This window comes from Schistocerca piceifrons, chromosome 10, assembly GCF_021461385.2.
Source record: "Schistocerca piceifrons isolate TAMUIC-IGC-003096 chromosome 10, iqSchPice1.1, whole genome shotgun sequence".
NCBI classification, from domain to species: domain Eukaryota; kingdom Metazoa; phylum Arthropoda; class Insecta; order Orthoptera; family Acrididae; genus Schistocerca; species Schistocerca piceifrons.
Window position 1 is genome coordinate 120,268,651 of NC_060147.1, and position 26,939 is coordinate 120,295,589.

Consider the following 26,939-nt stretch of genomic DNA (forward strand, 5'->3'; position numbering starts at 1 on the left):
ACATTTTCGTCGACTCGTGTCGTTGATGGCCGTCCACTGCAAGGTTCGTCGGTGATCTCCTCTCGGCCCTCCATGAACAATTTGTGCCATCGGAAAACTTGTGATTTGGACGAGCAATCACTCCCAAAGGCATGCTGAAGTAATAGAAATGTTTCGGTGGCGGACTTACCAAGTTTAACGCAAAATTTTATGCGTACCGTTGCTCTACAGAATGATCCATTGTGCTGTGTTACATAAACTCAAAATGGGGTTGACGGAAACGCAAGTCCTGACTCTCTGGCAGCTCACAGCCGAATGAGACAAAGAACGTTTTGAAGGTAACACTCCCCTCCACTTAGCCCAGCCGGTTACAACATGCTGTGATGTACCATTGCGTCAGAAAAAAATTGGTCGCATTACTATGGAACACACTCTACCTTACAGGCATGTGCTGTGCAATGTGGATGTAACCACCCCTTGTACGTAAATAGATTTATAATGTTTTAATAAAAAGAAAGATGATTGAGAGATTAAATAACATTAGAGGGTTTTAGAATAAAATAAGTGAATTTATTATTAAATTCAGGTTTTTTAAGATTTCTTGCAAAGTTTACAGATACATTATTCATATTTTACATTATACGAGTTTACAGATAAGTGATTGAGATTTACATTTTTCCATGAAAAATATCCACTTCCTGCTGTTTGCAGATATGTTTTTCGGATTTTAGAATTACATGAGTTTACATATAAATTATTCAGAGGCGCATTTTTTTGATGAAAAATATAAACATTCTGCAACTAATGCAGAGGTACTACAAGCTAATTACACTATCTTACACGGTAAATATTATCACTAGTGAAGTTCCACTCAAAGAAAATACTTTTAAGTAAAGGCGAACATATTTCTTTGAAGTGGGTGGCTCTAAACATTTTCTACTACCACAAACAAGTGAAGATAAATATATAAACAATTTATTTGGGTGGAACTCACATACTTAAAACTAGTTCTGACTGGATGGCTAGCGATAGGTGAAACTCACAAACTAAAATCTAGTTTATAACGACTCTCACACAGGCAGATATGAAGTGTGAAAACTTGATTCCCCCCCCCCCCCCCCCCCATATACAGGTACAAATGAAGGGCGAAAACTAGGTTTTCGTTCATATATTAACTAGCAATGTCCATGAAAAATATTTACATACATAGTTTTTTTCTAAATGAATTTTCTTTTAAATTTTTTTATATTCCTTAGCAAAATAAGGAATATACAGTATATTTACATAGACATACACGTAACACAGACTCGCACACTCATATACCCGGAAGCATGCAGACTGACACACAACACACTCATTCAGTATTTCAGTGCATAACCCCCATTCACCCCATTGACACGCTCATTCTCTCTGTATCAATCAACTAGAGTCCCCCACCCCTACTTTCGCTTCAAGTAAATAGTGTGAGTATGGGAGGGTTTCCACCCCATCCTCACAAATGACTCTTTTTATCATCACGAGGAGACAATCCAACTTTAGATTACAGCACAGTATATACGTCATGACCTCGTGATCGAATGCTAGTTTGCTGAATCGTGTGGATGAGTGCCTTGAACACTGCGACCAGACACACACTGCAAATAGTCTTCAACCGTAAGAGCCCAAGTTTCCGCGCGTCTAACACCCTTTGCCCACCTTTTTGAGTGCCCCGTCTATTGTGCAATTTGCATACATTTTGGACCTCAATCCCACAAAATCTACAGCCGGTAAACCATTCGACCATGAAACCGATAACCTTCTTGTTCTGAGGAACACCACCATAAGGATTATCGACCCCATAGGAAGACGTGTCGAATTCTTTACCATTGCACCTAATTGCTTCATATGGATTGCAGTTCTTCATCCAGTAGATACAGCTGTCTGTATCCATATAAAGTAACTTTGGTTCTACGAAATGAGGTTTCGTGAACTCGTAGTGGAATCGGTACGTGTAGAATTTGAAGATATCGAGTATGCGCGTCCCCAAATAGATAGGCATCATAAACTCTATTGAAGTCTTCGACATCTCCAAAGCAACAAAGTTTTCATTGAAGATGGTGACACGCTTAAAATTTGGCCTGGCTATACATTTTCTCATGCCATAACACTATTCCCATTCGGTTCTAGTCAAAATATCACGTTCATTTCGTACATTCTGCATAGTTCTCCTGAATATGGAATTATTCATTAATTTATAAAAGTATTTTTCAAAATCATTACTCGCAACCGCCCTCTTTTCGGTACGTAGTTAAATATACTCCTTCAACTAGGAGGATTGCTTGAAGGAGGTTGCCCGGGTGATTCTGACAAGCTTCAGCCCTAATCCGAGGCACTGCCAGAGGTTATGATAATGAATAATGTACCTCTGCTCATCTCCCAACAGTTTAGGGATGGTGCTTCCTCACGGAATTTGTTGCCCTGGACATAACGGCAAGTTGCTTGTCTCTCCATGCAAATTATTAGGATATGTGATGTCTGCCTCAAGCATATACCCTACATCAGAATTGGACACAAGACCCTTCATTTGTCCACCTAACCCTTTCAATTCGTTTTTGGGCACCCATCGAAACCCACTGACCAGCAGTGGCTGCATCATGGCGTGCCTGTATAAGTTGTTCACATCTAAGTACAAAATGTAACTAGAATCGATGGATACGTTGAACTCGACACCCGTCCACGGGTTATTTGCCTTGGTGTGCCTGTGAACACATTGACAGTCCCCCACTGATCACTCGTTCAAAACATAGAAGCATTGCAGCATCAGTCAAAAGTTCAATGCTACGCCCCGTTTTTTTTTTTTTTTTTTTTTTTTTTAGCGTAGCGTCCCAGGACAAACCAAGTGCCATGTAATAAAAGGCCGAGTCCAGAGTGTACACGGTCATACATACACTCCGGAACTTTTCGAAGACATCTGCAAGCAAACGCACGTCCATATCCATGTATAACCTTGCATAATCTCACAAATTGGGGATGTTGAATTCCCACCAGACATTCATGGCATGCTCATAATCTGCTGTGGTTATGGCATCACCTGTGAGGGTACTGGTAAATGCAGACATGTTGGGAAGCCTGGTTTCATTGAGTTTTGCCATACTATCAATATACTCGTATGGGAAAACTCCTTTCCTAGTCGCAAGTTGGAACTTTTCCTCATTGGGAAATGCTGATAGAGTATTTTTTGAGGCCCACAGTCTTGGTGTGTGTGTGTCTATCTATATATATATATATAGACACACACACACACTTGTTGTTGCTTCGTAGTTGTTTGTTGTGATCTTGCCAGTTTTTTGAGTTACTTCTTGGTTCCTAATTGCACTGTAGTATGGATAGTGGAACACGTATTTTGTGCCAATGGGCTGGTTCTACTGTTGCCAATTCTTGTAGTTGCTGTCTTAGTAGGTCTGAGCCGATCTATTTTTTCGAAGAGTCTTCTTGCAGAGGTGTCTATTTGGTTGTCTACTGTCGGCATGTTTGAGTTCTTCGTGTATTTGATTAGTACTGGTCCACCATGTGGCGTTAAGGATGAGCTTGAAGCATCTGTTTTGTAAGGTTTGAAATGATTTTCTGTTGGTTATGCCACACGACGAGCAGCCGTAGAGCATCATTACTTTATAGATGTTTAGTTTTGTTCTTTGGTACATTTCTTTGCTGGCCAGAAGAGGGTAAATTGAGTGGATAGTTTTTGATATGCGTTGTTGTTTATGTTATATGTGTTGCTTGAATAGCATTTTATTGTCTATTGTTACACCAAGGTACTTTACTGATGTGGTCCATGGAAGTTGCGTGCCTTTTTGTTCGATTTGGTCGTGAATTTGTGGTTGGCGGCGTGTGAATATGATGGCGACTGTCTTCTCTGAGTTTATTTTTATCTTGTTGAGTTTGGCCCATTTTTCTGTGTAGTCAACTTGTTTTTGTAGTCAATTTATTGTTGTTGATAGTCGTCTGTGCATTGCCAGAAGTGCTGTATCATCTGCGAATTGTGCGATTTTCGAGGTTTCTGTTGTTGGAATGTCGTTTACATACACGGTAAAAAGGGTTGGCGAAAGTACCGAACCTTGTGGTATTCCTTCTTGTAGTACTTTGTGTGCTGATCTTTTGCCATCTATCTGTACAAAGCATCTCCGATCGTGTAAAAAACTGTCAATCATTCTGATATAGCAGTCAGGTATGTCAGTCTGGTCTCGTAGTTTCGTGACAAGGTTGTCCTTCCATACTTTATCGTATGCTTTCTCGACGTCTAGAAAAACTGCAGCTGTATATTTGGAGAGATTCATGGTTTGAGTAATATATTCTGTAATACGGAGTACCTGGAGTTCTGCTGACAGTGTCTCTTGGAAGGCAAACTGTTCTTGTCAGATGATGTTGCCATCAAGTAACGGTTGTCGAATTCTTGGGAGCAGGATGCATTGCAGGAGCTTTGACATGGATGGAAGTAGGCTAATTGGTCTATAGTTATGTGGTTGTTTCAGATCCTTTCCGGGTTTAGGAATAGGTACAATTTTGGAAATTTTCCATGCTTGTGGGAAATAATGGTTAATTAAGCAGGTGTTGATGATTCTGGTCAGTAGGACTAAGGGCTTCCTAGGTAGGTTCTGGAGTTGAGTATTGTAGATCAGGTCCGGTCCAGGAGTGGAGTTTGTGCCAAGTTGGTTGATGATTGTTTTTATTTTCACAGGAGTGGTTAGTTCTGGCAGGTCGCGAGGTGGCGTCTGACGTATATTCTGGGCTGTAGCTGTCACGTGTTGTTGATATTGGAATATGTCTTGCTGTTGGTTTTCTTGAGGTTCTATTGTATTTTGTTGTTCGTAGGTAGCTGCAAACAGTTCCGCCTGGCTGAAAGCGTCGAAGATGAGGTTGTTGTTGTGCAGTAAGGCCGGTTTATGTGTTTTTGTGCGTCGGAGGTTTCTAATGAGTTTCCAGTCATCTTTGTTTCGAAGTTGCAGGGTAGTCATTCGGTCTTCCCAGACTTCAGCTCCCAATTCTTGTACACGGGGATGTATTTGTTTTTTAAGTCGGTTTAATTGTCTTCTGTCTTCTGGGTTTCGTGTTTGGAGCCATCGGCGTCTAGCTGCGTTTTTGAGGTACTTGAGATCTTGTATAAGCAGTGGTAGAGTGTGAACGTTTGTTTCAGGAAATATGATTGTTGTAGATGCATTCTTGTAGGCCGTTTGAATTTTGTCTGTTAGAGTGTCGATGGCTTATTCTATTTTTTTGGGTAGTTGTTAGGTCTAGTGTGGGGCGAATGTTATTGTTTAGCCATCTCTGGTATTGCTCCCAGTTGATTGTATACTCGTATGGGAAAACTCCTTTCCTAGTTGCAAGTTGGAACTTTTCCTCATTGGGAAATGCTGATCAGGTGATACGCGTATCATTCAGAGGTAAAGTTTCAACCAGTTTCTGGAGTGAAGTCTGCATAAAGCGTAGTGTGTCAAGGAAGCGGAGCGTAATTTTTGACATCATTCATTTTGAGAAAGAAATGTACTTCTCAACACTTTCATTGAGGACACTGACCTGACCTTTCTTCATACTGAAATTAGCCAAGTGCTCAATGAGAAAATGAGCATCATACCCACTCAAATTATGAATAAAAGATGAGTATGTGTCTAGGTAACTTATACTTCAAATTACATGCGTTGTGAGCTGCGCTGTGGAACTTATCCATAAGATGACAGTGGTCTCTGTGAGGAGTTTCCACTTTTCTATCTAAGGCTAGCCCACAAATATGACAATTAACCGCCTTTTCATACATTTCATCATCTTCCTTTGATTTGGTCATGGGAATGTTTGTGCTGTAGAGCCTATAAACTTCCCATGAGTTTTTCGAGCTCAGTGAGAAGCCAAACTACGGGATCATTCCCTACGTAAGACAGATAGCAGTTAAGTTTAGAATCATATGCACATACAACTTGGAACGCTGCCACATAAGTTAGGTGTTTTTTGTGTGAGGCTAAGGGGTTCCCATCACGGCAAGTAATAGGGGCCAGCAGACATTCAAAGTCAGCATACACTACAAAAGGAGCTGGTGGTGGTGAGCATTTTGAAATTTAATGAAGTTATTTTCCTCATTGGACATAATCACATGTACTGCATCCTTGGAAGAACAATCAAACAGATGTATCGATAGTAACTGTTCAGATGAAAAATCATTCAAACACCTTAAACAAATATGCTTTTTATGCTGCTTTTTACTTAACTGTGAGTAAAGGAGTCGGGACATGTCTTCGATCCGGACGTAGTGGTAATTGTCACCTTCAGAGAAGAGCAGCATGTTTACAAGCACCTCTTGCTCACTTGCAAATTTTGAGAAATGGAGCGGACTGACTGCTGTATGCTTGTCTTGCTCATCAGACTTGCTTTTCTTCTCCAGGCCATAAACACGAACTGATATTCTGAGCCTCAAACTTATGTATGTCTTGATTCTTTACAGGGAACACTATACCATCAAAGTTATAATATGTCTTAATGTCATTGACTCTGTAACTGCTCAGATGATGCGGATTTGCCAGGACTGACCATGCAAAACAAGCATTATCATACTGATTTTGAACATCAATGCATGCCTGCTTGTTCTCAATATCTTTAGGGACTTTAATATAACTGTACCCTCCATTTATTGGATCATAGACATGTTACGGATGTTGAGGTGTGGTATACAGCTGAGCACTTTAGCGGACCGGCGTACTTCCATCTCGGTAAATCGGGCCACAATAGCGCTCGAGGTGGATTCTCAATACCACTCAGCAATGGACGTGCCCCGAGAAATAACACCATTATCACCCGATATATAGTGCAGAGTCGTTGTCTCTGCATCACCTTGACGTTTAGGTGGGTAACTCAATTCGCAGCATAATACTGCACTGCATTTAATGGCATTAAATCTCTGATCTTCTAGGACTTCGAGGCGCTCAGTCTCTAAGACAGGGAGGCACTCCTCTAAAAACCTGACTGGGTCGCGATACCTCCCGACCGGATTCTCAATTCTAGTGAACGAGATGCGCCTCTCAGAAGCCCTAGCAACTGCTGAGTATTCTAGAGGGTTCATTATGCCATTATTCTGATCCAAATCATTATCGATAGGACGGGGGAGAACACTACCGCTAGCCACAGGATATGTACTATCACTACTATTACTATTGGTAGTACCATAACTAGGGGTCCAGCCGGTCGACGATGGGGCTGACTATGGCGCGTCATCTGTAGGGAGGGGTATGAGTGTCGGGACACGAACCTTGCACTAGCGGCGGGGGTGAGCTGGTTGCGGAGGAGGAGGTGGTGACTGCCAGCTGGAGCAACCAGGCTGCGGCGACGGCCCACGGGTTGCATTGCTCCCACTAGTGGCCAGTCCCCAGTGAGAGCAGCCTGCGGTGCCACCATGTTGAGGTGAAGGAAAATGAATTCACACACACACACACACACACACACACACACACACACACACACACACACACACACACACACGACCGCACCGTCAAAAAAATCATCGCAGCCGTCGAATAAGAGCGAGAGATATGACTTTTCTCCTCGATCCTCGCTGGAACAAACAAGATATGCAGGAACCTCTCTGGGTGCAGCCATCTTGAATAATGGTACTTGCGTCATGATCTGACGTCACAGTGGCGCTCTCTTGTGGCAACGATACGAACTAAGCCAGTTGGAGTCCAGACTCAGTGGCAGTAATGAAGTTAAGTATAAACTATAAACAAAAGGTCTGGGTTTTTCTCTTTGAAATCTGATCAGCCTAGAATGCGAGCACTTACCTTCAGCCATCATCGGGCTATCACTGTCTGCACCAACTAAATCTAAGATTCTTTTATCTATTTCATTGTCTATAAATATTTCTTTCTGCATGTATTCCCGCTCAATTTTTTTTAACGTGTTCGCACAACGGAATCCAGTCTTCTTTACTCATGGAGACGCACATTTTTCACAGATGTTGCATTGCAGAGAACGTTCCTAGAAGCTACCCAATGTTTTACAATAGACCAAATATTTTCTGTTGGATTTAATTCTGGATGGTAAGGAGGAAGGCGTAAAGCAACGTGACCAGCAGTTTTCAAGGATTTTATCGACGGAATATTCGACAGTCGTTGCCTTGGTTTTTCGAACAAGGTCCTAGAGAACAGGCTTAACCATGTCATCCGAGAATGGGGTACATTCCTTTGTTAGCCTCTTTCTGATATCATCTTTAGTTAAGTGAGGTGTTGGAGCAAGAATGTCCCCATAACAATATGCCATAGGAAATGTGTGATTGAAACAGGCCAAAATATACCTCATCGGTGACTACGTCTGTCAGTCTCCAGATAAGATAAGACACTCTCGCTATTCTCTTGCAGATATGGCTAATATGTTTCTCCCAGTTTAATTTTGAATCATTGTGGAATCATGTCAATTTTACTGATTTGCTTTCAACAGCTGCAGTTAAACCCAGAAAAAGTTCTTCTGTTTTATCAGGATTACATAGGAGTTCATTAAAAGAAAACCATTTCATTACTAGCTCTAGTTTTTCCTATGTTGCCTGATGCAGTTCTGTTGTGGCATGGTGTGTATTGAGCAGTGTTGTCATCTGCATAACACACAATTGAACTGCCTAATACATGGTAAGGTAAGTCATTAATTGCAATGATGAACAGAGAAGGACCTAGGACCAAGCCCTGAGGCGCTCCAGTCCTCCACTGAGGAGCATCTATATTTGATACAAGCTGCCTCCTGTTACTTAAGTATGATTACATCTAAAGATGGTTTGTGTATGGCATAAAATTCCAGTTTTGCAAGTAGGGTGTTAAACTATATGCAGTCGGAGGCTTCGCTAAGATCACAGAATACAACTGATACTAGATCCTTATTTTCGAATGGTTAACAACTTCAGTGACAGCAGTAGTGTTATTTTTACCATGTTGATATGCAAACGGTCTGTTGGAGAGGAGATCATGCTTTTCAAAATAGTTATTTAGTTGTATATCTAAAAACAAAGATGATGTGACTTACCAAACGAAAGCGCTGGCACGTCGATAGACACACAAACAAACACAAACATACACACAAAATTCAAGCTTTCACAACAAACTGTTGCCTCATCAGGAAAGAGGGAAGGAGAGGGAAAGACGAAAGGATGTGGGTTTTAAGGGATAGGGTAAGGAGTCACTCCAATCCCGGGAGCGGAAAGACTTACCTTAGGGGGAAAAAATGGAAGAGTATACACTCTAGCGTGCGCGCGCACACGCACACGCATCCATCCACACATATACAGACACAAGCAGACATATTTAAAGACAGAGTTTGGGCGGAGATGTCAGTCGAGGCGGAAGTGCAGAGGCAAAGGTGACGTTAAATGACAGGTGAGGTATGAGTGGCGGCAACTTGAAATTAGCGGAGATTGAGGCCTGGTGGGTAACGGGAAGAGAGGATATATTGAAGAGCAAGTTCCCATCTCCGGAGTTCGGATAGGTTGGTGTTGGTGGGAAGTATCCAGATAACCCGGACGGTGTAACACTGTGCCAAGATGTGCTGGCCGTGCACCAAGGCATGTTTAGCCACAGGGTGATCCTCATTACCAACAAACACTGTCTGCCTGTGTCCATTCATGCGAATGGACAGTTTGTTGCTGGTCATTCCCACATAGAATGCATCACAGTGTAGGCAGGTCAGTTGGTAAATCACGTGGGTGCTTTCACATGTGGCTCTGCCTTTCATCGTGTACACCTTCCGGGTTACAGGACTGGAGTAGGTGGTGGTGGGAGGGTGCATGGGACAGGTTTTACACCGGGGGGTCGGTTACAAGGGTAGGAGCCAGAGGGTAGGGAAGGTGGTTTGGGGATTTCATAGGGATGAACTGAGAGGTTACAAAGGTTAGGTGGAAGGCGGAAAGACACTCTTGGTGGAGTGGGGAGGACTTCATGAAGGATGGACCTCATTTCAGGGCAGGATTTGAGGAAGTCGTATCCCTGCTGGAGAGCCACATTCAGTCTGGTCCAGTCCCGGAAAGTATCCTGTCACAAGTGGGGCACTTTTGTGGTTCTTCTGTGGGAGGTTCTGGGTTTGAGGGGATGAGGAAGTGGCTCTGGTTATTTGCTTCTGTACCAGGTCGGGAGGGTAGTTGCGGGATGCGAAAGCTGTTGTCAGGTTGTTGGTGTAATGGTTCAGAGATTCCGGACTGGAGCAGATTCGTTTGCCACGAAGACCTAGGCTGTAGGGAAGGGACCGTTTGATGTGGAATGGGTGGCAGCTGTCATAATGGAGGTACTGTCGCTTGTTGGTGGGTTTGATGTGGACGGGCGTGTGAAGCTGGCCATTGGACAGATGGAGGTCAACGTCAAGGAAAGTGGCTTGGGATTTGGAGTAGGCTGTCCGTGATCTGAAGGCTGACCGATCCATCGTCATTCTTCCGGCGGGCAAGGGTTCCACGACCATGGTACTTGATCGTCGGGAGTACGTGGCTGAGGGACTGCGTCAGCTTTCAGACAACACCACATACAAATTTTGCCAAGGTAATCCCATTCCTGATGTCCAGGCGGAGCTTCAAGGAATCCCCAGAACCTTAGGCCCCCTACAAAACCTTTCACCTGACTACATCAACCTCCTGGAGCACTTCCTTTCACGCCGATCACCTGCCACCCTACCTAAAACCTCTTTCCTCATTACCTTAGCCAGCTTCATCCTAACTCACAACTTCTTCACTTTCGAAGGTCAGACATACCAAAGTGCTTTCACACGTGGCTCTGCCTTCGATCGTGTACACCTTCCGGGTTACAGGACTGGACTAGGTGGTGGTGGGAGGGTGCACGGGACAGGTCTTACACCGGGAGCGGTTACAAGGATAGGAGCCAGAGGGTAGGGAAGGTGGTTTGGGGATTTCATAGGGATGAACTAACAGGTTACGAAGGTTAGGTGGACGGCGGAAAGACACTCTTGGTGGAGTGAGGTAATTCAAACTCTAGTTATTTAGTTGGCTGTACATTAGACATTCAAAAACTTCAGAGATAATTGGGACAATAGAAACTGGTGGATAGTTTTGGGGCAGATGCGTATCTCCCTTTTAAAAGACTGGTATCACTTTAGCAGTTTTGAGTTCATTTGGGAAACCTCCAGATTCTAAACATACCTTAAAAATGAAAGAAAGAGGTTGACAGATAAAGTGTGTTATTTTTTCATTACATAGTTGGAGAACCAATAACAGTCCTTACTTGTGGAGTTGGTGAACCTTGCCACAGGTTTTACTACATCCTCTGGGGTGACAACATTCCAGTGGAAAGTATACGTCCTATGGGGCATAGCACCAAGATGATCTAGTGTAAAAGTGCCATTTTGCAATGTTGTTAAAAAGGCTATTGTCAGCTTAGTATATAATTTATCCATGTTGGAGCTTGTTTAACTCCACAGCTATGAAGGATTGTCAGTGAAGACTGCAATCAGCCACAACTACTTCTGAAAAGCATTGAGTGCCATTACTGGTTTGTAGCTGTCATGCCGATCTTAAAATGGCTCTTTCTTTCTTTCTTTCCTTTTTTTTCTTCCCACAGTAACATATTCATCAGCAGCATTCCGTCCATCTGTGCACTTCATAAGAGTACTACAGCATTTAGTGTTGCTTAATATGTTGTGTGGATAGCAAAAACATGTTAATATGCCATCATTTGATAAAATACAAAATTAAATAGTAAGATATTCATTTTTTACTGGATTTTGTTTCATCTTGTTTTGGTCCTTACACCTTTTCAGGACAAAGCATAAAGTGGTGAAAAGTGTAAACATTGCACATACTGTAAACAAATATATATAATCTCACACACACCACTTGTCAGTTGCAGCCGGAGACATGTACTTCATGTGTGATGTTTTGATTTACAGTGAAAAGGCTATCCACTAATCAAAGATATCACTCATTTCCCAACAAGAAAAGATTTCATCTACTATAATTAAGCAAAGGATAAGTGCAAGACATGCAAACCTAAATAACAGAGGAAAAATGCTTTGTCCATAAGAGTGAACATCTGACATATCAATAACTGAAGCATGCCATAGGAAAAATTAAAATGTGTAATAATTAGTGTGCTGTCAAAAGTCAATCACAAGTGTTTTGATTTTGGCCTCTGTCCATTTTCTTCAATGGTATTGTTAGGATGTTAAGTAGTGCAGTTGTTTTATATTGGAAAAAGGGTATTCTTGTTCACAGTTCTGACTTGCGGGACCAATTGTGTTTAATTTGTGTGAAAAGCCCAAGGAACATCTGCTGGAATTGTTTATTAGCTAGCTCCAGACACTAATTTAGAATGTATAGATATGACATAATGGTGTGAATGGAGATACACCTTCTTGCATACGTTAGTTATATTTCATATTTGGAAATTACCTTTAATGCTTGAAATGGTGTGTTCTTTTGATCCATGTTAGTGCAGTTGCAGTTTTATTTGAATTTGGTGCTCTATAAGCATCAATGAATGTACACAATCTTGTACTACAGGTATATTAAACTTTCTGCTTGCCCGACAAAAAAAGAAGAAAAAGAAATTTACAGCAGTCATCTCAATCAGTATTGTATATTCCTGGTGACCCAGCTTGATGATTTTGGTTTTCTGTACTGTGTTCAGTTGCATAGTCCTGTGTGTACATATATTAAAGTTGACATTGTTCTCTTGGCAGTAATGTGCAGAAAATATTAGATTTTTCCTCTGTATGTCATTTATAAAATATCGGATGTGTCTTAATAGAAAGACGAAATTTTTTTTAAGAGATTAACTTATCCATGCATACAGCAATAACATCTTATACAGTTCTATATTATGTTGTCTTAATTTTGACACATTATGTACAGCGTTCTTGAAACATATCTCAAACAAGTTCACAATTAAGGTAAAATAAGTTACGCAATTTGTATTGTGTAAGTACTCACTGGATGAGTGAATGTTTGTAATGTAGTCACTCACTTTCAGCTGTATTCACTACCTTGGCAACACTTTTGCCATTCTGATATATTTTTTGTGTCATCATGTTAACCCTTCTGAAAAAGAAGTCATAATCTCACCACAGTGTTGAGATCAGGAAAATGAAATCAACCACAGGTCCTGGGCAAAGAATTTCACAGCAGAATGAAAGGTGTTTCTAATTAAATGGTCAGTTTTACACCATTGTCTGCTCCATGCTACATGAATAAAATAGACCTTGACTTTGTACAACCGATTCTTTTTTAAATTGAATTTTAAGTGCCTTTTTAATGTTAGGGAAATTTATTGTAAATTTTATTATCTTGTAGAAAGTGCTGTTTTGCACTCTCTCTCTCTCTCTCTCTGTGTGTGTGTGTGTGTGTGTGTGTGTGTGTGTGTGTGTGTGTAAGTTTTGTCTGGTTAATACATATGATGGTTATGAATACTGTTTGAGATAACTGCTGTTATGTTCTGAGGTAAGTCAATAAAATTGAGATTCAATGTAATATTATGTAACTGCCGAAACTATGTGGTTTTGAGGTAATTGTTTGGGAGAGGGAGCTGCTATAGATTAGTATGATATTTACACTGCTGAGCAATAAATGAACTTGTGATCATCAAAATCTCCACTGTACAATAGGCTGATGACCTACAGCAGTTTCATTAAAGAAATTGTACATTGCTCAAATGTCAAGTGAAATGATTCACTGAAGTTTCTTTCATGTACTTAACAAGTACTGAGAATTAATTATTTACTGTAAACTTAAAATAACCTGTGATGATTTATGCTCTATATGTAATAGATATCATTATCTACTCTGCTTGTAACTGGTAATTCTTTAATCAGGTCTTGTGGTTGCGTATGTAGTTTATTCTTGTTATGTGATAACCTGTTAGTACATTTTGTATGTCAATGTGTCATTTGCCAGGAAATTAAGTTTGAGGGAACAGAATTCCCAGTATACAGCTATACCTTGTGATAATATTTAAAATAGTTTTTGCACAAATATCTGAAAAATATCCAAAATTCAATATTAAGTGAATAACAGTCCACTTCCTTTTCTTACTGTATAGTGACTTCTACAATTGGATATTTCTCTTAAAGGCACTTTTAAAAAATAAACATGCCTTAATCATTCTTGGTGTTGTAAATATTATCTTTGTTAGGTTCAGTTTTGTTTTGTTACTTTATGTGCACGTGCATAATATGGAATGAATCAAATCATAAAAATACAATTTTGGTGTAAAATATCACCTCTGTACACAAGTTAATAGTACTATTAGTATGAATGATGTACAATTTTAATCAGTGTTACAGTGAAATGCTGTTATTTGCCAGTGTAAATATATAATTGTTTGTCAGAGTATATGTGTAATTTTTCATGATAATGTAACTTCAGTTGTGTTCATTTTACTCTAGACAGCAGTTTGGCATTTTTGGAAACGCCATCACCTCTTATGTTGATTTGATCATACACTTTATTGTAACCTCATCCATAAATATTGCTCTCCTTATTAAGCTGTGTTGAGGTCAGGGTTTCAGTTCCTACTTCTGTAGTGGAAGCTTGTATTTGTTTTCATTTTGATGCAATCTGTTAATTATCAGTTCATTTACTCTTTCTTGTATGGGGTCATAAATATGATCACTGTTGAAAACGTGTGTGTGTGTGTGTGTGTGTGTGTGTGTGTGTGTGTGTGTGTGTGTGCGCGCGCGCTCGCACTCGCTCGCGCTCGCTTTAGTGATGCAAGTAATAATTACAGTTGTCAATGTGTATATTGAAATCTAGTACAATCCTTATAGACATTATTACTGCAAGTATTACTTGTTAACCTCTTACCATAAATCATAACTTTTATGAAACCATCTTATTTATTAGTAAAAGCAGTTAAAACCTCATATGTCTCGCTTGTATAAACATCATTATAGTACATCAGTGGATTCTTACTGTATGCCCCCTTTAAAATTCATTGACTGAATATAGACATTCTTCAATTAGAAAAAAATTACTTTGATCTGAACACTTAATTGTTATTAGTTCTCGTAAAGTTGTGCTATATATGCATAGTGAAAGTTAAGTTGCAGATATTTTGTGTGTTCATGCAATTTCTATGTTGTTGTTGTTGTTGATGATGATGATGATGATGATGATGATGATGAGGCTGTGCAGTTAATATCATTGCAATTCCCCCTTATTACCAGAAGTATTCACGAGAAATGAAACGAGGAATGGATAGTGAAGCTGAGTACAATTGCATTTATTTGTCTTATCAACAAGCGTAATCACAACAACAAATTTGAGCAATGATCTTCCCCACCAAAATTCCATCTGAAGTGCCTGCAGCACGGAATCTGCCCGAGTACTGGTGCTAATGAAAATAATGTGTGAGACAAGTGTCTGTGAGTGTAAGTAGCAATAATACTGGACTATGTTAAAGAATTTCAGCAGGAACTACTGTCACCAGAATTGAAGTGAGCCGATGGAAGGTATGTCACCAAGCCTTGTACTGTGGGGAGACAATGCGACGCTCACGGCATGGAATATTCCATAGAGGAGCGGTGCTGCCACAATTTCGTGAGGTCACGGTCAAAAGATGTGGTGGGGCTGGGGTCGTCATTACAAGACCTTCTGCTGCAGTGCTGGACTAGCCTCGCAGCTGACGAGATGGGAACCAGGTGGATACTTGTGGTAGCCCTCAGCATCACTTCACAACTTCCAGAACTATCGAGGACCTGCTCTGATGATATCTTGTGATCATCAGAAAGTCATTTCTTTCATTTCTACCTTGTTTCTGGATGTAACAGTGGAACTAGTGCAGTGACAGGGCTGGTGTGACGATGGGACTGGTTCAGTGACAAAAACGGTCTTCGATGGATGAGCGTTTCTGAGGTGCAAGAATTTCTTCTGTTAGGTGTGCAGCCATCAGGATGACAATCTGCCCCTAGCTGTAGTGGACACGGCATATTTCCTATGCTCCTGGTTCGATAAGTATTACCTTGATGTCGGTTACACCCTAACCTTCGTGCCTTCCCTTGCAGCGCAGTGGGTATAAGACACATAAAAAAGATGCTTCAGCTTTTGTACCAAGGAGAACTGGAGGTAGGCAAATCTATCCTGACCCCACCCACAAAGTGCAGTTTATTAGTTCTAAATTTTATGTCAAATTTTTAGGGAAAAACATCCTGCAAAGACTTGCAACTTCAGGACTTCTGAACCAGTGGATATGTGCATCAGAACCTTTCTCACGGGGCACAAGACATGGATAGCCTACATATGTTTGTGGCACTGTAAACTGCGACTCGAAAGGTACCACTGTTTTCTTCACAACTGCTTCTAAAGTAGTGGTGGTGTAGGCTGTGCATTAATGGATGTGAGAACATCCATCAGGGCTTTCAGAATGTGTAACTGCACAGCAAGGAAGTGTTATCAACCATTCTTTCACCCAGTTATGGAATATGTAAATAAATTACATGCATTAATCAGTATTAACGACAACAACAATAACAATAGTCTAGTCATTAGACAGTAAATTGATGATTATTTCTTTATTCCATCTGACAAGTTGATTGTTCAATGTAACAGCACTTTCCTTAGCATGTGAGGAAAGTGTGAATAAACATTTGAATGATTTTAAATTAATTTTTGATATATATACACACATTGGTGCAACAGTATTTCTATTTTCCAGCTATTAAGTAAACTTAAAATTACATCACTGAATTGTCCATTTAATAGACATGTGTATTCATTTAGATGTTAAGTACATCACTGTACCCTTCCTTTAATATCTTGTCTGTATACTAGTCACTCTCACAGTTTTTATCTCAAATTTGCGTATGGTATTGCCTAACATTTGCTTGTAAATACATTGTCAAAGCTCTACTTCTGAAGGATTCAGTTTGTTAGTGTTTGCTATGTTTTTTAAATGTTAGTATACCCTGAGCATTGATAATGTTGTATTTTCAGTACACTTGCTAAAATTATTTAAAGTTATCCATTATCATGGCTTGCAATGTTATGTTTATATTTATAATATGTATGTATTTCTTTACACTTCTGTGCCCATGTTACTTACTATTTTGTTACTGATCTCTCATAAAAACAAATCATTGATTAATATACTTATTAATCTATTTTTACGTATTTCTTATATATTGCTGTCAAAAACGGGCATTCTTGTGGATGCTTCCAGTGTTATCCAGTGGTGATGTAAGTAGTGATACCATCATTTAGAATTAAATAAAATACTGTTTGACATACAAAACTGTTTTAATCCATATTCAGAGGGCTGAATACCTCTTCATTTCACCTTGTCTCATCTCAGACAATGTTTATTAATTTTATGTGGCATCAGGAAGCAACCTCAAAATGTAAAACACTTGCAGTATTTTTCTCGATAAAATACAGGATGATGATGATGATGATGATTGGGGTATGTACCATCATCAGATTCAATACACTGAAGTAGTTGTATTTGTATGATTAGACGCAAAATTAAAATAATTTTCCAGTAAGCAAGATTTCTTTTGTGACAATAATCCAAAACAGAAATTTCTATATATTCCCATGTCAGGACACTTAGATACTGTCATTCAGCAGGTCTTCCATAGTCATTGGCAGGAGCTAACTGTCATAAGTAATACTATGGCAGTATTTTATGTATAACTGCTAAATAGAAAGAACATTGCTGTGGGATGCAACAGGTAGTGTCTGGCAATGGCAGAAGTTTTTGAGAACTTTGTTTCTTTACAAAACCCAAAAGGGCAGGTAAGTGTGGAAAACATTATCTAAGAATTTTCTTATTTTGTTTCAATTGATTATCATGGAGCAACAATTGTGTATACAGTGCCGCGCGGGACTAGCCGGTCTAAGGCGCTGCAGTCATGGACTGTGCGGCTGGTCCCGGCAGAGGTTCGAGTCCTCCCTCGGGCCTGTGTGTGTGTGTGTGTGTGTGTGTGTGTGTGTGTGTGTTTGCACTTAGGGTAATTTAGGTTAAGTAGTGTGTAAGCTTAGGGACTGATGACCTTAGCAGTTAAGTCCCATAAGATTTCACACACATTTGAACATTTTTTTGTATCTACAGTGACACGATACAGAAACTGTGTATGGTAAGTAAATGGATGCTTGTGTTGAGGCTATATTAGTTACCACATTGTTGTAGGGTGTGATTTTGTGTCAGGTAAGTGCAGCATCTTATTTCTGAAGCTTTGAGCTGTATGTGTAATTGTGTTGCTATTGGAAACGGAACACAAGGTGCCTCCAATCTACTTTGTGTTTCTCGCTTGACATAGAGGATCCTGATATAGGAAAACATGAAGGTATATTGGAATTTAATGTCCCATTCTTAATGCTGCATTCACAGTCCTCTCTGAAAGTAAATGTTTCTCAATGAATCAAATTGTGAGTAGATGGATTATATTGCCTCATTTATGCCAATACAGGTATGCTAGTGAGATACAGACCTCCATTTAACATTCACTGATCTGCAATTACAAAGATGTATTGAATTTTTCGCTTCGGTGCTACAGGTAAATACCAGTTTCAATTTTATTGGATCAAAGTACTTGGTATACAAACAGGATGTTGATAGAGACAACAAACCAAAGATTGAGTCATCAGTTCAATGTAAACAAAAAACCTAATTCTTTATGGGAACTGTCTAAAGTGTGTGGTTTACACAAACTGCTATGCACATTTCCATCGCACAACAAACTACAGCGATGCTCATGGCAGTCTGTATTAACCTTCCATCTCTCTTATGTTGTGAGTAGATCTTTAAAAATTTGATGCTGCAATTGAGAGTTTTTTTGTATGCAGCTGGGGATCTGACAAACATGCCAGAAGTTTGACCTTCCTTTCTGAGGCTCCTTCAGTACAGGTGCTATCAAATTGTCAGAAAAACTGGAAGAGATGATTTCTTTGGAGTGCACAAACATTTGCTCTGGAATTTTTGGGCATCCTTTTGGTTATATTTAATCTTCAGAAAGCTGTTACACAGCTTACTGTAGACACTGAAAAGACAGGGGTGCCTTCCAGCATATTTGAATGTTTGTATCCATCCTTCAGGAGGTACACTGGGACATTTTTATAAAGTTGAGAGTTCTTGCACAGGGCGATTAGCAAATAATAAAATGTATAATTGTATTAACTCCTGCCTGCATCCATCTGACATCATCCTCACTTGTTAAATGTCGGATAACACTGTCATATTCTCTTAAACATACGTGATGACTGTCTAATATTACATCCATCTCATTCCATGTGCATAAAGTACTGTTTTTTTTTAAATGCCAATCATAATACACAGATGATGCGACCACAAGGTCATTTTGGAGTGTAGATTGAAATAAGAATTTTAACAAAGGTAAGTCACCAGTTCATCTTAGTTACTCTTCTTTGGCATTGATCTCTTCTCTGTAAATTTCATCCTGACATCTATGAGTAAGGCAAATGCAGCACATTTAAGGCATCCGTCGTCCTTCGGTCTAAAATATCATAAATTGTTCTGATAGAATACTACCCTGTATTTTGAAAGCTTTGTTTTATAGTTATGCGTTACTGTAATATTAAAGCTTGAGTCAAGGTATGTTATGTATTAGCTTGTATATAATACAGTGGTTCAATGGAAGGATAATTAAAGTTGTGTTGGTGCCATACACGGTTATCACCACTTGGAAGACAATCTTTTAATGTGACTTATTTTTGCCACATCTGTATAAATGCTATTGAAAGAGTACTTCTCATCAAGTTTCAAATTGCCAAGAGGAAATTGTGGCTTGTACTTGGGGAGATCAAGGTGAATGCCTTTTACTATTTTGTGCAGGGTTGGCTAAGGTGACTGACAGCATAGGGGAGTTACGTAGGAATTTTATGAAGAAGGACCAGATAATGATAATGAGCGCAGCAGGGAATAGTCATGATAGGGATGGGGAATATGATGTAGACGATGACCTACTAAAGATAGCTACTCAAACTGGCGGCACTAATATGCATTTTGTGCAACTATTTCAGCGTCTTGATCGGCCTCACCTTAGTGCGGCTCTGAGGCGTGTTAACATGGGGCTGGAGAAGACACTGATGGCAGAGGGCATGGGTCACATTTCAGTGGTGCGAGTTGAGTAGATCAGGTTTCACTAGGCATGGCCTGCACCTCAATAGGTATGGAAAGGAGAGGCTGGCAAGGCTTATAGGTAACTGTTTAGTGGGTGGTTGTGGGATCACTCGTGGAAAAATTCTTGTAGTAGTTGGTGTTCGAGCTGCATCCTTTTTAGACTGAAGTCAGCTGATAGGTATACCTGCTTAAAGGAAGTGCCTCTAACTAAGGAATCACCTTCAAAGGAATTCAGGTATCACAGTAGTGAAGGATTTTGCATATTTCATCAAGATATGAGGTATTGGAGGTAAAGTTAGTGAACTACTTGTAGATGTTGACTCTGAAATTGTTGGTATATGAGAGCACCACTTAAATAATTTCACAATTCAGAGGCTTCTTTTACCAGGATACAAATTATCCAGCTGTTTTTCAAGGAGTTCCTTGCAGAGTAGAGGAGTGGCCATATACTTAAAAAGCAGTATTCTATTTAGTACATAGACGTATGACGGCACTGCACTAAATACATATTTGAATGTTGTGCAAGGGAAGTTGAATTGGGTGAAACTGAAGTTCTAATTTTTGTTGTCTATAGGTTCCTTAACTCTGACTTCATAGCATTTCTGCTCAAGCTAGAGACTAATTCACTTTATAAGAAGTATCAGAAATTAGTGACTTCAACATAAATTTTGTACACAATGGTGCAAGAAATAGGATGTTGGTAGATCTTCCAAATTCATATGATCTTGTTCAGATATTGTGTTTTCTCCCACCTAGGGTTCAGGGGAACAGAAGCACAGCTATAGACAATATTTTTTACTCATTCTCCATTACTAGATGGGCATTCTGTTAGTAAGAGGGTGAATGGCCTTTCAGACCATGATGCACAGATTTTAACACTAAAAGGCCTTTGTACTCAAACAAATGTCACATATAATTACAAACTATGTAGGGAAGTTAATCCAGGGGCAATAGTGTTTTTAAATCTCTTCGAGGGATATGAGTGCCAGGATGTTTATAGTGCCAATAACATAAATGACAATTATAATGCTATCCTTAACACATTTGTTGTGCTCTTTGAGAGTTGCTTTCCATTAGAACGTTCTAAATGGGTATTAGCAGTAAAAGGCAGCCTGGGTGGCTGACACGTGGGTCAAGGATATCATGTAGAACAAAGTGGGAATTACATCAAAATGTTGGAAGTAGTCTCAATCAAGCTACAGTAGCCAATTAAAAACACTCTAGTGAGGTGCTTCAAAATGTTACTAGGAAGGCAAAGTGTGTGTAGTACGCAAATAGAGTAGCTAATTCACCATATGGTCAGTTGTGAAGGAAGTGTCTGGTCAGCAGCACAAGGTAAACGATATAAAGTCAGTTCGAAGTAAAACATTTCTGTTACTGATAAATCAGATGTATGTACAGTATTTAACAATAATTTTCTGAGCATTGCTGGTGGATTTAAAAAAAAAGTTGATTTCTACAGGGAATCATATACCTCTCCTGGCAAATGCCTTTCTGAGACTGGTGTCTGAAATACTCCTCTGTGATACAGACAATTGGGAGATCGAGTCGGTAAATAAATCATTGAAGACAATGGACTCTCATGGATATGAGGAGTGCCTAGCAGAATGTTAAAGTACTGTGTTGAACATGTTAGCCCTGTATTTAGCCATATTTGTAAATTTTCCTTTAGGAATGGTCAGTTTCCTGAGCTATTAAAGTACTCAGTAGTAAAGCCGCTTCATAAAAAGGGAGAAAGGGATAATTTAGATAATTTTAGACATATTTCTATGCCATCAGTGTTTGCTAAAGTTATTGAAAAGGCTTTGTGTGTAAGGGTAATTGATCATTTTACATCACACAATTTGCTATCATATGTACAGGACAGCTTTAGAAATCGTTCAACAACTGAATATGCTGTATTCTCTTTTCTCTGTGATGTACTGCATGGGTTAAACAAAAGGTTTCAAATGCTAGGTATATTTTTTGATTGTGGCGTTTGATTGTGTTGATCACAAAATATTGTTCCAGAAGTTGGGCCATTACAGAATGCGGGGAGTAGTCATAATTCGTTCACCTCTTACTTTAGCATCAGACAGCAAAAGGTCATTATTCACAGTGTTGAGAATGGCTGTGATGTGGGGTACCGTCAAATGAGGGGTGCCCCAGGAACAGTGTTAGGGCCACTCCTGTTCATTATTTATACAAATGATATGCCCTCTAGTTCTACGTGTAACACAAATATATTTGTTTGCTGATGGTATCAAAGGACGTTGTATTCAACATTGGCTCGGTTTCAAATAGTGCAGCTCCTGACAAGAGTTCATGGCATGTAGAAAATGAACTAACGCCAAATCACTGTAAGACTCAGTTTTTACAGTTTCTTACTCACAAATCAACAAAACTCGGCGTTTTAATTTCACAGAATGGGCATATGATTAATGAAACTGATCAGTTCAAATTTCTAGGTGTTCAGATAGATAATAAACTGTCTTCGAAAGCCCATGGCCAGGATGTTGTTCAAAGACATACTGCTGCCATTTTTACTATTCAGATGGTATCCGATGTAAGTGATCAGTCGACTCGAAAGTTAGTATACTTTGCTAATTTTCATTCACTTATGTCATATGGTGGTATATTCTGGGGTAACTCATCCCATTCTAAAAGGATATTTTTGGCTTAGAAACGGGCGGTTCGGACAAAAAGTGTTGAAGTTCTCGAACCTCTTGTCGACCCCTGTTCACTAGTCTGGGTATTTTGACATTGGCGTAATACTGTCATTTCTTATTAAAAATATCAGCTTATTCCCAAGAATAAGTAGCTTTGCATCCATTTTCAGTAAGCTACCACAAGAATCAAAGAATCTTAACAGTAATGCACCCAATTTCAAATCAAAACTGAAGTTTCCTCGAAGGTCACTTCTATTCTGTCGAGGAGTTGGTTCAAATGGCTCTGAGCACTATGGGACTTGAACATCTGAGGTCATCAGTCCCCTAGAACATAGAACTACTTAAACCTAACTAATCGAAGGACATCACACACATCCATGCCCGAGGCTGGATTCGAACCTGCGACCGTAGTGGTCGTGCGGTTCCAGACTGAAGCGCCTAGAACCGCTTGGCCACATCGGCCGGCCTGTCGAGGAGTTCCATGAAAAATTAAGCAGATTCTTGTTATATTGTTGATTGCGTTTACTTAAACTTATGGCTAGATTTATTTTTGGATTAACGTGTAATTAAAAAAAAGGGGGACACTATGTCAACACCAGGTCAAGGTGCGCAATGCGACAGCAGTTCAGTGTATATAGAAATTCAACTATGATACATGATTTTTTGTACAAGCAAAAGTAAATTATTTATCTACGGATAAATTAACACTGAATAATACTTATCAGTTGGCAATAGTACTAATATACAACATAATCATTGTTACACATGTTCAATAGTAAGAAAGTGTCTTCGATCACTCAAAATTCTTATAACCGGAAAAGGACCGTTCTACATCAAGGGAGGTAACAGAGCAGTATTTGAAGTTGGATGCTATGTTTGCAAAAGTTCACCCGTGTCATTAATGAAACTTAATTTGGGACAAGGATTCAAAGAGTTGGTTATTGTCCAAAACGTTTTCAAACTTTTCTGTAAATTGTCTCGGTAATACGTCCGGCACTGAGAATTTCGCTAGACTAATTTCATTCGCTAATCCCAACGAGTTACCACTGGTTCTGGAGGTAAAGCCAAGTTTGGCACCGTAAAATGGGGCGACTTTGTGACTGGTGGGGTGACTTTGTGACAAGGGATCGAGTTTTCGTATTTTAAATCTCGCGCCGCGACCGCTCGTCTCACAGGAAAGAGCTGAACCACGCATTTCGTTTGTCAGACATGCCACGCCACGTAGCGGCAGCAGGGTGAAGCTTCTGCACACGCATAGTTCCTTCCGACGCCGTTGCTTAGAAACGCTGTTATTTACGTTTTCGTAAAACGAGGGAAACTTTATATTGTGAAAACGTTTATGTTAAGGACGCAACTAAAACAGGTATGTACATTTGTTTGTTAATATGTTGGGCAATTATTGTAGAATATCGATTAAATCAAGCCATGTTTGTTGAACATATGAGACAAAAACTGAAATGCACGCACTTTGTGTGGCGACTTTGTGACACCCCAACTTGTCACAAAGTCACCCCACCATGGTTTTAGGTTATATTTTATCACGTTTTTTTGTCTTTCAAGCGCTGAAAAGAAGATGAGGTCTTATAAAAGGAAGTTGGGTGCAAGAGCCTATAGAAATTACTCTCCAGAGACGTTAGATAAAGCCGTTAAATTGGTTTTAACAAAGAAAATTACCCTGCGAACAGCATCTGAAAGGTTAGTGGCAGTTCTTTAATTTTTCATACACTGTCACACAGGAAGCAAACGTTTCATTGGATACTGTAAGGCTAAAATAGACGTTTAGATGACCATCTGGTTGGCGTTTTTAAGCAAATTCTTCTGCTTGAATAGGGAGCAAAATACAGCTATGTACACCAGGAAGTTACCTACATTCCTTTATTTTGTTACAAACTTTACTGTCATAAAACGGGTTTTTACACCAATTTGCAACTTCTGGCATTTGTAAAGGAAGCATTTATGCAAATTTTAAACCTACCTTCGTAAAATTCTGATATTTTTGGCATTTTTTCATTTAAACATCTTTTAAAAGGTATGGTATTTTTTTCTGAATTATACCATACTGGTATATATGTTTTATACGTTCTTTTTCTCTGCTTTTAGGTTCAATATTCATCGAAACACATTGTGGAACAAAACCAAAGAGATAAAACGTTCGACCACCTCAAACTCAGAGACAGTCAAACCTAAAAGACAGCATGGGGGTCAACCTATTTTTACAAAAGAAGAAGAAGAAGAAGATACATTCGTTGCTCATTCCATTGCAATGGCATCTTATGGTTTCCCAATGACATTACTTGATTTGTGCTGTGTCGTCAAATCATATCTAGATCGAACTGGAAGAAAAGTTCCCGTGTTTGGAAATGGAAACTTTCCTGGGAGAGAGTGGGCCATGTCATTTATGAAGCGGCATAAGTATGTTCTCTCCGAACGTGTCGCCAAAAATATTACATATGCAAGAGCTGCGACTGATACTGAAGTGATTGACTCATATTTTGAGCATTTAGAGGAGGAGTTAGAGGGTATTCCGCCAGAAAAAATTTGGAATTACGACGAAACGAACGTCCAGGACGATCCGGGAAGCAAAAAAGTGTTGGTCAGAAGAGGAGCAAAATATCCAGAGCGGATACAAAATTGTTCCAAAGCGTGTACTTCGATTATGGTCTGTGGGAACGCCACAGGACAGTTGGCTCCACTATACGTAAATTACAAGGCCGAGAACATGTGGTCGACCTGGACCGAAAATTGACCTGGAGGAGCCCGCTACAATCGTACTAAATCTGGATGGTTTGATCACCAAGTGTTTGAGGACTGGTTCATCAATCTTATGCTCCCCATACTGAAACAACAAGATGGCCAAAAAGTTCTTATTGGCGATAATTTGAGTTCGCATATTAACCTAGAGGTTATTCGACTCTGCGAAAATTATGGGATAAAATTTATCGCACTCCCACCAAATGCGACACATCTACTGCAACCGCTAGATGTTGCCATATTCAGAGTTCTAAAACTGATTTGGCGTGAAATTTTGTCAGATTGGAAGCAATCGACATCTGGTAGCCGGTGCACATCAGTTCCAAAAGATGAACTGCCTGGTCTGTTAAAGAAAATGATGGACAAGCTGCAGGAGAACATCATAAAAAGTCTCCAGTCAGGATTTAGGAAGACTGGGATTTTTCCGCTTAACAAAATGGAAGTCCTCCAAAGACTCCCGAAGGCCGTCTTGGAAGAGAGCCTACAGTTCTTATCAGGAGTGGTTGGTGAGATCTTCATAGAAGAACTGCAGAAGAAGAGAGAAGAGGTTACAGGATGCCGGGCCCCCAAGAGAAGGAGAAGGCTCACTGTTCCAGCAGGCAGAAGTATCTCCAGTGCCGAAATCGAAGCCAGTAGGGCGGAACAGCCGAAAGGGAAGAACACAAAAGCCAGCACTTCCTCCAGACCCAGCGGATCCAAGGAAAAGGCTGTACTGGGAGGTGAGATGTCTGAAGAAAGCTCTTCAGATGAAGACAACAGCAGAGAGAGGAACTGGACGGATGAAGATCCCAGTGACCCCGACGTGCTGGATGAATCTTTCAGCTGTTTGGAGGATTCAGAACCTGAAATGTCTCCCACAAAAGTGATTCCAAATGATAAAGACGTCTTGGGAATCGACAGCATGCCTCCTGAAAAAAAGGTTTTCAAAGTGGATGATTTTGTAGTGGTGAACTTTGAAGGGAAACTTTTTCCAGGAAGGGTGACTGAAGAAAAACAAGAGGGCTACATTGTCAGCGTTATTGAGAGGACCAAGATGTTCTGGAAGTGGCCTACTAAAGAAGATGCTATTCTGTACTCCAAAGAAGAAGTTTTGTACACTATCGACCCCCCAAGACCGGTAGGAAAGCGAGGGTTCTTTGAGGTGAAAAATCTAGATTAGGGAGCTCCTTTTTCATCACTTGTAAAAATGATGTAGCTCTACCAAAGCATCAAACACATGTACATTGATTAAATATACTTTTTGATGGGTCAAAATTGTGACATTATTTTTTTCCCATACTTTGTAACCCAAAAACAATGTTGTCACAAAGTCACCCCACAGGGTGGGGTGACTTTGTGACAGAGTTTTCCCTTTATATAGTCGTTCATAAAAAAGATACAAATTTTTTGAAGACATAATCTTGTAAAGGAAGGTTGTAGCTATCTTATGATGCCATCCGTTTCAGTTTGTGTTAAAAATTGATCAGTGTACGAGTGAAAATATGCAAAACTTGTC